This window comes from Mercenaria mercenaria, chromosome 8, assembly GCF_021730395.1.
Source record: "Mercenaria mercenaria strain notata chromosome 8, MADL_Memer_1, whole genome shotgun sequence".
NCBI lineage: Eukaryota > Metazoa > Mollusca > Bivalvia > Venerida > Veneridae > Mercenaria > Mercenaria mercenaria.
In genome coordinates, this window is record NC_069368.1 from 58,449,517 (window position 1) to 58,463,803 (window position 14,287).

Here is a 14,287-nt window from a genome sequence, read left to right on the forward strand (position 1 = left end):
TTTTGTGTGTGTGCGCGCGTGTATGTGTATGTGTGTGTGTGTGTGTGTGTGTTTTGTGGTGTGCACGTCTGCGTGCTGTGGGTATCGTTTTGGGGAGGCTGCGATTTTGGTACGTGGCGTTCCCTGTTTGATATTTGTCTTTGTCTTTTTTTAGAATCAAAATGTAGAGAACAACTAAACTACAGACACAATGTGATCAATTATATCAAATAGATTATCATTTTTAAGACATTATCACAGCAACACTTGCCAATTTTTGTGTATTGATCTACATCCCAGACTTTAATAGTTTATCATTTCTACATTGATTGCTAGATTATCTCAATAAATGGGCAAGTCAGTTATGACAGAAAAGCTTAATGACTGTTAGATTTTGAAGTTTCACTGTTCAATGTACATGAAAAGTTTAAATGTCAGGAATGCCAGTCTCAACTTAGAACTATTTATAAGCTTGATTCATATAAAGATGCACAAAATATGAATAATATTAATTTGTAACCCTCGAAATAAGTAAGTTCATCAAGTTTTCTTCTTCAACTGCCCATTGCTTCCATTTGCTTGTGAGTAGTTGAAAGTGAGCTATTTTAAGCTGACAGACAGTCTAGAGTAGCGTTATTATTTGATAGGCTCCGCCTACAAAGTTTACTGCCTGGGTAGTAAAAGATGGGGCTTTAATAATAATAACATTATATGTGTGTAAATAGAATTGCCATTGTGGTTGTTTATTTGTTTATATTCAGCAGACCAATAAGTACTACTTGAGAACAATAAATCATTTCAGTAATAATTCTAACAGTATATTAAATATGAAAATCGTAATTATTTGGCTTTTTTTCTGAACATATTTACCGATAGTTGGTATCTTATTCTGGTATATATACACTGAGCTATAAAAACTTAAATTTTGAATGTATAAGTAGATAATGACGTGTGCATTCTTGGGCTGCTTCAAAGGCTAATATCCTGCATATGCATGTTATAACCTTATACAAGATTGTTACATTTTTATAAACATTCGTATTATTCTAAATTTGTTTAGTTTAATCATATCTTATTGCTTATTAATATTTATGTACAGCCAAATAAATAAGCAAATCGGTCGTGTCTAAACATGTTTAAACATATCAAGTGTGCATCATGCACTGAAATACATTATTTTTATTAGCTGTAAATGTAGAAAATGCTCATCACATAAATTAAACTTGATTTGATAATACATATAAGCTAAATGTTTTCAAAGCTAAATATCATGAATACATATAACAGTCATTTGTTTGAAGTTGTAGCACATGTTTATACTTTGCTTAGCTATACATATATAAGGTGTATACTGTTTTAAGCCTAACACGCAGTTCTGTTTATGCACACAATTATGTTATTTTTATGTGCACATAGATATTATGAGGTAACTGTTCCTATGTTCAAAAATTAATTTGGGTCTTATATGTGTCAAAAGAAATTTTGTATTGTATCTTCACAATCTGCAAGTATTATTTTGTTCTGAAGTCCACACTGATTCTGGCTTTATGAACAATTAACTGACGAATCCACTTTTCAAATAGATGAAAGGCAGAATTACATAATCATAATGACCACTTACAATAGTGCAAATGACATTAGGGCCAGAGCCATAAAGGGAGGTAATAAAAAACGCAATATTCAATAAAATTCTAGCTCTTTAATGAAATGAATAAACAATTTCCCAAAATCCAACTATTCACAAGCGACATAACGGAATCTTAGCTTAATGTAAAATCAGTCGAAATCTATTTTGTTTTCCAACTTTTATAGTCATATTGATGTACAAATGGCTTAATGTGTTTAGAAAAGTAGAACAGTGTTTCGACTATTAAAGGAAATCTTATTATCCTTAAGGGACACAAACACTTTACAAAGCATATAACATTTTCAAAATGCTTCATAATGTTTGACAATAATTTGTCCTTTGAGAGTCATGACGCCAGTCTTCCAGTCTATATTTGTTTTTATGTCAGGGCAGGCACTAAACATGACAAGTTCTTGAACTTGTTTTTAAACAACTAAATTGTATATATGTAATATGTGTACTGACATGTATCTATTATACAGTTTTTTATATTTAATTAGCTACGGATTCCTGCTTTTGTTTAGTCATCATATCACAAACATATTATCTTCCCTAGATAATAGTTTATACTGGTACCAAGGGAGTAACATTTAGCATATTTAATGTTTTCGAACTGCTGAAATATCTGAACTATCAAATGAAAATCCCAATTGTGTCATTCAGGATTATATCTAATATCTGACTTATTATTGCAATTAGAAGCTGCACTTTTAGCATGAGTATAAACATCGGTTATCTACAACTTAAACTCAATTAAAAAGAAAATTGCGTTTGACAGTGATATAAACCGCGTAGACATTTAGTCCTGCAAACTTACACAGCCTCATAAACTATGAAATGGTACGGATTTTAATAATAATGACATTGACTGTATAATGTTATATCAACATTGGCCCTATTCTTTTCCATTGAAAATTATGACGTTCATTTCGTATGAACAGCAAAAGGAAAGGCGCGAAATTTACGTCATCGCTTCTTAGTGATAACCTACCGCTGTTTTGACGACGTCCGCGTATAGTCCGAGAGAACGTACCTTAGATGACGTCGCAGTTATTCCATGTGTTGAACAGAATGGCCGGGAAGCTGATTTTAATGTTAAATGCCACAAAATATGTGCAATTTATAATATTATCTTGTTTACAAATGGAAAGCGCGATTCATGGATTTGCCGATCCTATTCTGTCGTTCATTTCGCATGAACACCGAAAAAAAATCGTTTTATTTCTCAAGTAACCATTTGCATTTTGATAGGTGTGATATTCTTTTTGAAGGTTAGACAAATAATTCCTCAAATCGAATTAAATAAAACGCATTTATCAATAATATCTCCGGAATCAATAAACACCATACCTGAGCAAACTGTAGATATAAGCGTGTATGTGGTTTTCAACTGGGGATAAGTTTTTTTACATTAATCAGAGAAAAAGTATAAGAATTAGTGTAATTGTACTAACTTAATCTCTAAAAGTGACAAAATACATTCCTACATGAAAAAAACATTTGGCATCATTCAGGAATAAATATTTACACTGACTGCATGATCATGAATAGATAGAATTGTTTATACTTGATTATTTGTTTGAGCCAATTCATATCAGACAGCATAATAATAAAAATAATAATAATAAAAATAATTGATCTAGCAGTGATAAAAACAAGGATGAATATTCAATAGGTACATGTAAAGCCATGTTCCAAACACACAGCCTCACTAAAGCACATCCAACAGCACGCGGACGTGTATACATCTAACACACATAGGCAAACATACGCGCACACACGCACAAAATAAGACAAAGCAAACACTACAGGAGAGGATAAAGGAATAAACAAGGCTTTATGTGTTGCTCTTACACAGCACTATAATAATAATGAGTGCAACAGTGTAGCAATGCTGAAGCGCCTTTCAAAAGAGGAATTCCATTATTAAAGAAGTATTCATACATATGTCGTATGCCACTTCCAACGATTATCTTTTTTAATATTCTGTAAATTAGGCGAGTCATTTGTTATTTTTAAAATATCAAAACCCAGGCTAAGTTTTAAACATTGAAATATTCATTTATAAAGCCTATAGGTGTCATAAAGGTGTACCTCTGAGGACAGAAAACATTAATATGTATACGGCAATCTAAACAAGCGAGCGTTTCGAAGTGCATTAGTTGTGGCATTTCTTTGAACTGTCAGCCCAGTATTCCGAACATTTTATGCTCACATGTTGCCGTTTTCACTCAGTTCGTTTTATTCACAGTCCATTACACTGATATGGTGGTAATTTACGTTCGCATCCATTTAGTTGAATGCAAGTGAAGCTAACATGTATCTCCAAGCCAGATAAAATTTCTTTGTAGAAAATGGTCAAAATGCCACAGAAAAATTCCATTATGGTTTTAGAAAAGTTTGAACTCTTTCTTAAAAAATATCCATTACAGGTCATATTATCAATGACGATAAGTCGCAAGTTTGCTTATCTCTGATTTTTTATTTACATATTTGCTGTTATGGATGATTTTGAATGTTTTATGCAAACATCCCAGAAAATTGGAAAAATAGTTGTGCTATATTCAGAAAGTACTTGGTTTTCGACAATTGTACTAAGGTAAAGGTAAAATTAGACTTTATTTAACATCGCTGGGGATCGAGCCACATACATTATGCAAGCGCGGACACTATCACAGAGCTGTTGACTCAGGGGCGGTTTCTACCACAGATCTATTGAGGCAATAGAAAGATATGAACAATGAAACGTTTTACCTGTTTCCTACACCTCTCAACCAAAGTTTGGGAACTAACTATGTAGGATGACATGTAAGATATTTTTAACTGTTTTTGTTATCTTTGTTAAAGCTAGAATTACATTGCCCCGGAAGAACTTGCTGATGAGTTTCGGATTCTTATCCCCAGATTGATCTGGATATGAAAAAATGGGTTTTGCGAATTTGTTACGTTATAATTTCTAATGCAATAGTACCAGAAACTTAATTAACCTTATTAGAACCGGAATAAATCTGTAATAGTTGGTATTTTTTGTTTGGACCACTGTGATTGCCTTCCGGACTGTTACGATATTTTAAGATCTGTTACAGTCCTTTCAAAAACGTTTACGGATTTCTTATGGTTATATTATCCGTGGCAAAATTTTGAGCATGTTCAAAACATCGCACCCTCGCCCTCGGATGCCCCGATTTCTAAACGGATACACCGGATGACTTACGAATGAATCAGGAGTTCTACCGATGCATCACGGATGCTATCCGGAACTCTTCCGCAAGCCCATCCGGAGCAGTGTGATTCTAGCATAAGGCTTGTACATGATATGTACACTTTAGAAGGAACACATAAAAATAATTATGTTGGGATTAAAGTTTTACTTTCGACTTTGAATTGGATATGATGGTTTATTTATATGTGTTCCTAAACAATCAAGTTAGCAAACATACTTTATAACTGAAAACTGTTATATTCTTAGCGGGTCGAGATTGACCTTTCCGTGTACATACAATTTGTTCGATAACACCACTTTTATCTATTGTATTTACCTAGTATTATAACATATCTCAATTGCTGCAATAAACATGGCTACTCGACTTCTGTAAACATTCATTCCAAAGTATAAAATATAACATGTGTAACTTCATCCCGGGTTTCAAATATATATGTTGAATATAATTTCTCCAAACAGTGTTATGTTCTTGGGAAATGGTCTCAGCAATTTACAGTGACTAGAATGAATGAAAGAAAACACTCACCGCTTAACAAATTTGCCAAGGGACGATTGACATTTTTTTTTTATTTTTTTTTTTTTTGCAATTTATTTCATCGACTGGTCTTTGAAAATAGTAATTTCACGAGAGGCGAAAACAAACACAAAAGACAAAACTACAGACATTTTTAATTTTGCCCCATTTAATATTCCCTACTTGTAGCCGAAAAAGCTAAATTAATCAAATACCAGTGTACAAATACGAAGTGTGCAATCTCGTCTTCTACAAATTTCTTGCATTTCTATTGGTCAATAGACGTCATGTGGAGACAGGATATTTTCCATATCATGCTAATAATTTTGCCGGTATGAATTTGATTAAAACAAAATGGCTGCCGCATCGATGGCGCAATTGAATTAAGTCAAATTATAAGCTCCAGCTATAGATTATCGTTTCCGAGAGTACATTTAGTGTTTTCTTGCCGTTTCATTTTTCTACGTAGTTTAGGCTCGTAAAGTTTGCCGTTATAATCGGAATAGAAGAATGATAACCCAGACTTACTCTATATGGGAGACATGGTCATTGAAATCTTGTTTTAATTTAAATCATCGTAAAGCAATGGAATTTATATATTTGTTACTCAGTAGTTTGTTGTAGGATCATTTAATCTACGTGCAAGATAAAGGATTTAAAAAGAAACGAGGGTACGAGATGAAAGCCGAAATTTCAAGACATTTTGACATCGTCAAAATCTGATGATTTTCGAAAGGATGGAACTGAAAGGTTTTTTTTTTGTATTCTGATCAAAACCAATTCATAACCTGTATAAATGAGCTTTTGTGTTTCGTGATTCAGCCAAAATACAGTTCATTTTTCTTTTATGTTTGGTGTTGATCAACTATAAACAAAACGTCATAACCAAACAAATGAATGCAGGATTCCAGTTTGTACTGTAAGTAGCTTTGCTATTTACAAAATGTGTCGCTTATAGCATGAAAGTAAAAATTAGTCGGCAAGATATAATCGTAACACAGATTGTTGGTTACAGGATACGGGATATACCTCTATCACTTTGTCATGCATTATCTGAGCATAATGTTACAGAATATTTAGACTTAGTAATCTATGGTCTTCTAAATTTTCATTTACGTTTAAGGTCTCATTAAAAACATTCATTCCAAAGTATAAAATATAACATGTGTAACTTCATCCCGGGTTTCAAATATATATGTTGAATATAATTTCTCCAAACTTCGAAAACTGCCATTTCTATAATACCAAATATGATGGATCTGCGCACTTTTTAGCTCTTCATTTAATACAGTGTTGCAGATTTTCGATTAAAAATGGATATTTCAACGACATTAAACGTTGCCAAATATTTTGCCTATCAACATCCGGTTTGGTATGCACAGATTCAAGTTCATCGTTTTTCTAAGCATTGAACTTTGTTCAGTTTTAAAACGTTTTTTTTCACAACAAGCAGAAAGAAAATATTTTGTGATGTAAAATCTTTGACCATTAAAGTACATACCTCTAAGCGTGCACAATAATCAAATACCAATATATTTAAAATGTAAGGCATATTTGTCTCTCAAAGTTCTTCAAAAGATTTTTTCTTTAAACAGCGCTACTACTATTTCATCACAAACAGGCAAAGAGTTCACTTCTTTAGCATCTTGTCATAAAAGTTTCACTGGCCTCATGTTTTTGTCCACTTGTGATATCATCACATGACAACGTTAATGTCAATATCGATTTTTTAAAACTAAAGAGATCGAGCCATTTAATTGTCTTAATAGGCGATTAATTGAATTATCGATGCGTCTGCAATTATTGCAATGCATAATGCATAGGGCATGAATTACTTTCAATAAAATTGCTTCTCCTTCTTATTTACGAACATATTTCCAAACAAAATGGTATTGGAGTACCAGTGATACCTGAAAACTTTTTTTTTTTAATTGGTGTTTTTGATATATTGGAACGCTTAAAATATGTTACCTACGTGAAGCATTTGATTTGATAATGTAATATACCCGGATATAATATAAATGCCGTATCATTTTTTAAAAGTGTGTTAACCAGTTTCTTTCACAAAAATGTGAGACAATTATTTTACACAGAAAAAAAAATCCGCCAAGCCACGCTCCAAAACAGAGCTCTCTATAACCTTAGCCCCATAGCAATGTCCGTGTATGTAAAGATTTATAAATAAACCAACATAATTATACACAAAAGTACACAGACAAAATAAAACATTCAGATAACGAGGACGAAACGAACACATAAAGGCATCAAAACACCAATAGATTGCTTAAACGGGTTTATGGAGCGCACATTTTTTCCGCTCAACCCCACCACAGCTCCGTGCAAACTAAAATTATCCCGCCCGGTGAAATGTGCCTGTGATATAGTTATATCACTAGAAATAATTTTCAACGATATTTTAAATTTCAAAAGTGTGATCTCATGAAAAGTGAAATATTCCATGAACAAATTGCTGTGTGGTATTTCATATACGTCGCAAACAGTCAAACAGTTTGCATATTAATTAACTGTTTTGATATTTCTCACAAGCGGTTGTACAATTGATGATCTTCATCTTTTTTCAAACGTTATATTGCGCATCTAAATTAAATTTATTTCTACATATAAATAATACAAAATGTATGATATAAATTATTATTATTTTACAATAATTATGAAGTTATATTAGTAATGCAGTACCTATCATTTGGCATTTTTCAATCAGCTGTTACAGCTTTGCAGTGCTTTAGATTACCCCTGTATTGACCTTGTATGTTCGGAATTATTCACATGGAAATCAGAAGCTCTCGACAAATATCTTATGCTTTAAACAGTATTACTAAACAAATCCAGAAAATATTGAACTTTGACACCTAATGATACTTTGAGATCGTTGTTGTCTGGATGTCTGGATATCAAGCAGTCTTTATATAAAACACATACAATTAATATCTCATTACCGGATATATTGCGTGAATGCTCAAACATTTCTTATAGCAAGTTATTTCACGAACCAGTTTTAATTTTGAAAAGCAATAATAAGTAATAAAACATTTTATGAAGTTTGCTATACGTTTAAAAACCAATATCTCGGTTATCATAAATGGTAAGAAATACGTGAACTTACATTTTCTTCAGCACAATGTACCAATACAAACAGGCTGCGTTGAATCCAAAATACAGAGTTTGAAAATTTACAATGTAACACAATTTAGCTGTGAAAGATGTTTAGCTTTTCTTCTTTTATAAACTGATATGTTTTATGCCTGTCCAGACCTTTGACAAAAATATAGTGAAGAAGAAAATATATTTTGTCTCAGAGGAAAAAATCTTGTCAAACATTATGAAGCATTTTGAAGATGTGATATGACAAGTAATGTGCTTATGTCCCAAAAGGATAATCATTATAACGGTTTCTGTAAACAGTCGATACACTGTTTCACATTTGTAAACACACTTAGCGCTATGACTGTACATAGGGATGACTTTTATTCTTACATAATTATCATAACACACAGATTTTGATTTTACACTTAGATCAAACGCATCTGCTTTTGTAAACATTCAGTCAAAATATTCTTTGTAATGGAACAATAAATAGTGTAAAGTTTCCATATGTTGTAATTACTGTCATAAAGTCATTAGAGGTGATTTTACCTTCCATTTTAATCCATTTAGATTTACATATTTTATGATTGATTATTTCTACAATGCATTTATATTTGAACTGGAATATTTGTTTTAAAAGTGGCAAAAATTCAAGGCATATGCGTTTAAAATGTTAAAATATGCGACGAGCCATATTTCAAACACTTGGTGATCACCGAAATATCCTGCTGTTTATCATATCGGTGTAATACACTCCGACAATGTGCACGAGAGATGCGTATTTCGTTACTTCTTGTGATCAGACTCAATCCAACCAAACTAGTTTTTTTGTGTACTTGGCTGCATTCTATGTTTTTAAAAGATCGTCTTTTGAATTGTACTGTTGTTCATTTTAAAAGATAGCTAAAGATTAATTGACTTAGTTATTCTCGCTAAAACTTACGGAACACGAAGTTAGGATGTCTGACACAAAGTTTCATTAGTATATTATTTAAAAGTACAGCGTTATGTTCTTGGGAAATGGTCTCAGCAATTTACAGTGACTAGAATGAATGAAAGAAAACACTCACCGCTTAACAAATTTGCCAAGGGACGATTGACATTTTTTTTTTATTTTTTTTTTTTTTGTAATTTATTTCATCGACTGGTCTTTGAAAATAGTAATTTCATAGTAATTTCACGAGAGGCGAAAACAAACACAAAAGACAAAACTACAGACATTTTTAATTTTGCCCCATTTAATATTCCCTACTTGGTCATTGAAATCTTGTTTTAATTTAAATCATCGTAAAGCAATGGAATTAATATATTTGTTACTCAGTAGTTTGTTGTAGGATCATTTAATCTACGTGCAAGATAAAGGATTTAAAAGGAAACGAGGGAACGAGATGAAAGCCGAAATTTCAAGACATTTTTGACATCGTCAAAATCTGATGATTTTCGAAAGGATGGAACTAAAAGTTTTTTTGTATTCTGATCAAAACCAATTCATAACCTGTATAAATGAGCTTTTCTGTTTCGTGATTAAGCCAAAATACAGTTCATTTTTCTTTTATGTTTGGTGTTGATCAACTATAAACAAAACGTGATGACCAAACAAATGAATGCAGGATTCCAGTTTGTACTGTAAGTAGCTTTGCTATTTACAAAATGTGTCGCTTATAGCATGAAAGTAAAAGGTAGTCGGCAAAATATAATCGTAACACAGATTGTTGGTTACAGGATACGGGATATACCTCTATTGCTTTGTCATGCTTTATCTGAGCATAATGTTACAGAATATTTAGACTTAGTAATCTATGATCTTCTAAATTTTCATTTACGTTTAAAGTCTCATTAAAAGGGAACCCATTGTCGATATTTAAGTGAACAATCGAGATGAAAAGACACGTTCCATTGCAGGAAGTTTTAATCAGAAAACGCTGTTTGTGTTTCATCGAACTTTAGATCGATATCTTGTAAACACTGTATCCAAGCGTTAATGTTTCGTCCGTCAAGTTCATTTTTGTCCTGAGACTGAGGTATTCAAATACATACCGAGTATTTTTATGTCATATATCAGTAAGGGAGACAGAAAAAATACGGTCCTTCTGAATTCTGCTTCACGCATCTTATATATTACTGAAAAATATGATTATGTATACACCGCTCCCGACATGCATTACTGGGTTTATTTTGGTTTTTTTTATCCAGACCAATGAAACGTAATATGAACTTGGGCAATACATGAAATATAAAGTTAATAAGTTTAAACATTCATTTTGCTTTCCTGTTGCGATAAAATTAGTATAGGTAGGCTTATAGAAATTCAGTTGTTCTAACCTAAAATCCGACATTAGGTCTTATCTTACCAGGAACTATAAGTACAAATAAATGCAAACTGTCATTACATGTCATGACTGGACTCAATCAAACCTAATCTGCTTTCTGTTTTGTTTAGTTGTGTTTGCAAAGGGTCCTAGGTAAGAAAGGTATAGTATCACTACAATAACATGCAGTTAGTTTATCAAGGTATGTTGATCTACTTTTGAAGAATTCCTCTTTCATAACTGTTATTTGAACAAACGGAAATGGAAATGTGTTATTACGAATACTTTTGTATAATTAAGAAATAATAAGTTACAAAACGTGGTTTATCGTAGAATAACCCAAGTTTTGAGTTCTTATGCGTAAGAATATATCACGAAGGCCGTAGGCCTAAGTGATATATTGTTTCGCATAAGAACAAATGGATATATTGTTTCGCATTAGAACGAAAAACTCGGGTTATTCTACGATAAACTACGTTTGGGAACTTATTATTTCTTAAATGTATACACGTACGATAAATCACACTTGGGAACTTATTATTTCGATTCTAACACGACATACTAGTATCGACAGTGATAGAGAAAATGGTAACTACTTTTTACGACCCTGCTACGCACCTGGATCGGATGACGTCATTGCACGCGAGTGGTTTATTGCAGAATAACACGAGATAGATTTTGCTCTACATGTATGTAGCTTATTTGCTGGTCGTGTTAGAATTATTAATATTAAAAGTTATACCTTACAGAAACGTAAAAGAAACCTGGATGTAGGAAAACCTGTTTTCTCAAATAGAATTAAAATTATATTTGGAAACACTTTCCACTCCAGCAAGCTCATAATTGCGAACTTTTAAATTTTAAGAATATTTTTCTTCGTCGGTTTTTTGTGTTTTTCTGTTTTTTACACAAGAGAATTACCAATGCTAATGAACAATCCTGTTCTCCTCAAGTAATTCACAACTTCCTCAAATTAATACGAGACAGAGAAACTATTGTATTATTAGCACCACGGCCTGTTTTCAAATTTTTTACATGACTACTGCTATAAATTGACAGTACATAGTTTTTTGCTAAGTGACCAGTCTATGAATCAGAGCTATATTTTACTGGGCTAAAACTAATAACTGAGGAAAAAAGCAAACGATGTATTACTTGCCGGCTAATTGTCAAATTTAATAGCCACGAACTTTTTCTTTTTGTTTGATTTTGTGGGGTTTAACGTCGCACCAGCACAATTATATATCATATGGCAACTTTCCGGCTTTTATGGTGGCGGAAGACCCCAGGTACCTCTACGTGCATTATTTTTATCACGAACCGGCACCTGGGTAGAACCACCGACCTTCCGTAAGCCAGCTGGATGGGCCACAGACCTTGTCTGACTTCTATGAAAATAAAACATTTATACGAATATCACTCTACTGTGATCGTAATTTACCGACTATTTATTTAAAAGTTCTTTCGTAAAGCGATTGACATAAATGTTTGAATTATATCTTATAAAAGAATTTTCATATAAAATTATGATTTTGTTGGTCTATGTTACACATATCTCAGATCATTCTAACATTTGGCATTTTATATGATATATGATAGTTATAAATATTTGTTCTTGCTACATTTTGTTGCTAATTATTTGATGGTTTATGAGGTATAATTACACATTCAATGTGATCTACATCGATTTAAAAAACTTCAATTTAATATTATTAGGAGTCAGGTCAACCAATTCTGAACGCCGTTTAGATAGTTGATCTACGAGACAGGTCAACCAGTTCTAAACGCACTTCAGTAGTTCGATTTACGATGTACGACACAGGTAAACCAATTGTCAGTGTATTTTGATGGTTGATCAACGACCTAAGAGCCACGACAACCACTTCTGAATGAATTTTAAATGGCTGATATCTTCTACTCAGATCAATCAAATTGTCGATGTATTTTAGATAGTTGATATGCGATCTACTATAAACTGAAGTCAAGTATAACAGCTTATCTGTGTCAGTCTTCTATGGCTTAGCCTCTGTTTGTTTACTTTAATGAAAAAAATAACACAAAAGTAGATAAAGTTTTAAAAAAAGTTTTAGATTTTTATTTCTTATATATTTTTCAATAGATTCCTGACTTTAATATTTCAAAAAAGATCATTACTTTCGTTCCAGTTAGACATAAATGAAAATGTTGCAGGCTTGGTTTGATTGAGGCTTTACATGGACGGTGTTGAAATGCAAGCTACCGTCCACGCCCTTTAGCCCCGAGTTGAGCAAAACGATTTTTTTAATGTGACAAGTACAAGAATACCATTTAGAGACATCCGCAGATGTTTTCATACAGCAGTGTGCATGGAACCTTCAATGATACACAGAGTGCAATTCCATGAAAAGCGGTGCAAAGTCCCTAGTTAAAATAACGTGTGTATCCTAAATGAGAAAACAACGGGCAAAACTTAAAGACATTTAAGTGGGATTTGAGGTTATGAACCTGCATATCATAGGTTCTCACTTTTGAGGTATTATTTCTCCGCATTAAGACAATACAGTTCATATGAATATTTTAAAAATGAATTAGATGATCAAACATTCAAATGTTTGTAACGTAGCGTGGCCATTTAATACAACAAACGTAACCTTTTAACCAGTTTTATTTAACATAGCAACAGTCTTTAATATTTAAACATAACATTTTTAGGTAGATATTATCAAGTGATGGTGACCTGATCAATCTAGCATTTCTACCCAATTTCTCTCTCTCTCTAACTCTCTAACTCTAGATAATTATATTTCAGCATATATATTTATTTAAGCAGTCTAGCCGCTATGTAAAATTACGCAATTCGTCGTGCGTTTTTCCTTAAACATATCTAACTTTGATCCCGGAAAGAAATGGTATAAACAACTAAGTAAACCTGTTTAACCCTTGGGCTACATGTTTTGTGACAGGTTTGATAATTCAGCAAGCTTTCAATATTTTCTATTTAGATTCAAGTATTACAGTTTATCATCTTTCTCCGTAACATATTTAACAATGATTTATAGAATATACAATATTCCGAACCTTTCAAACCTGTTACATTACATGTTCAAATGCAAAATAAATTGTTTTATATTGGTGAATAATCACAGTTACAGTTTTAATAATACTTAGAAATTCCTCAAGGGTTTTCCTATTTGTTATTCACTGACAATTTGAGAGATGGCACATGGGATGATCTGATTGTTCTTTAATTTAATCTGATTTACAAAATCAAGTCCTATTAAAACCATTTTACAAAATACGATTTGGTAATTTATCTAAGACACTTAGAATTTACAAAAAATGTTTGATGTGCCTATCATATAGTTCTCGAGGAATATCACTAATTAAATTCATTCGAACAACAGTAAGTTTGATATCCTCATTTACACACGGTTCGACCTAAAACGTTTATCATGAAACCGATGTAAATGATAAGCGGAGGGAAAACGGACAAATAAGCGAAAATTAATGCTATTGAAATATGAACGGCATTCCTACTCTGGATAACTTTT